Below are 1,475 nucleotides of genomic sequence, written 5' to 3' on the forward strand. Positions count from 1 at the left end.
TGTCGCCCAGGCTGAAGTGCAGCCGTGTGATCATAGCTCACTGCATCCTGGAACTCCTGGGCCCGAGCAATCCTCCTGCCTCAGCCTCCCAAGCAGGTGGGACTACAGGTGTGTGCTGCCACACCTGGCTAATTTTTTTAATTTTTACTTTTCTGTAGAGACAAGGTCTCACTATGCTGCTCAGGCTGGTCTTGAACTCCTGGCCTCAAGTGATCCTCCCACTTCGGCCTCTGAAAGCACTGGGATTATAGGTGTGAGCCACCACACCCAGCAGTTTTCACAAATAGTTTTTGAAGAAGCTCAGTCTTGGCAGACTGTGCCGGGTTGTCACGCTGCCGCTGCCACTGTGCCAACCCTTCAGGTCTCAAAGAGGCTGGGTGATGCTCCAGAATGGGAGATGAGCCAATCTGGGAGCAGATTTGATCCAGCTTCATTCAGCATTACTACCAGTTATTTCATAATGAGAAAACCCAACTAGGTGCAATTTACATTGATGTGCCATGCCTCATGTGGGAAGGATGGCAATTCCAGGGGAAAGCTGCCACTGTGGAGAAGTTGTCTAGTCATCCCTTCCAAAAAATCCAGCACAGCATCACAGCACAGGACCATCAGCCCACGCCAGCTGCATCATCAGCATGGTTGTGGGCCAGCTTACGGTGGATGAAGACTCCATCATGGGGTTCCATCAGATAGATGTTCCTGTTGAAGAACATCAACAATACTTGGGTTTGCGCCAATGACACGTTCAGGCTTGGCCTGCACATCCCAGGCTGATCTCTTCCCAGCCAGGCAGTCATGCTGTTTCCTCCTCCCTCCTCTTTCCAGTACCATTCACACTCCAGATGCTCCACATCTCATGCCAAAGGAGCGGGTCCATGGTGGCAGTGGGCCTAGTGCAGTGCTGCCACCCAGGTGTTGTGCATGATGTTTGGATGTTAGACTAGTTGCATGTGAAGGAAGAAGTTTGGGTTATACCATTCATGCCTTGAAAGGCTTAAGTAAGGCAGAAGGGAAGGAGAAAGCAGCTGCCTCACCACCCAGACACTGATTTGTTCAGATGTTTCAATGCCTCATGATACAATAAAACCACAAACATTTTCTTAAAAGCAAAAAAAAAAAAAAAAAAAAGCAGCTCAGTCTTTACGTATTGGGTCCCTTCTTTCCCAAATTTGAATAATACTGTATGATAAAAACATAGGTTTGAAGTCAAATACAGTTGAGGTTAACAGCCTTACTCCACCAGTTACTAGCTATGTAATTCTGGACAAGTTACACAACCTCTCTGAAGTTCAGTTTCCATACTTGAAAATGGAATAATAATATTCATTTAAAAGCACAGCTGTAAGGATTAAATAATAAGCTGCTTAGCATAGCATGAGTTACATACTGAGTTTCTGTGGATTTGAACCTGGTCCCTGATCAGTTTCTTTAGTTAAGTCTACAAAAACCTGTGATTAAGAACAGTCCCACTATTT

General features: G+C 46.0%; 1 pseudogene; it reads left to right on the top strand.

The window, feature by feature from the left end:
- The first annotated feature begins 390 nt into the window (after positions 1 to 390).
- On the top strand, positions 391 to 774 carry LOC112627362 (annotated as a pseudogene).
- Positions 775 to 1,475: the final 701 nt, after the last annotated feature.

The sequence above is a fragment of the Theropithecus gelada genome, chromosome 7a (assembly GCF_003255815.1).
Source record: "Theropithecus gelada isolate Dixy chromosome 7a, Tgel_1.0, whole genome shotgun sequence".
In the NCBI taxonomy this organism is placed as follows: Eukaryota; Metazoa; Chordata; class Mammalia; order Primates; family Cercopithecidae; genus Theropithecus; species Theropithecus gelada.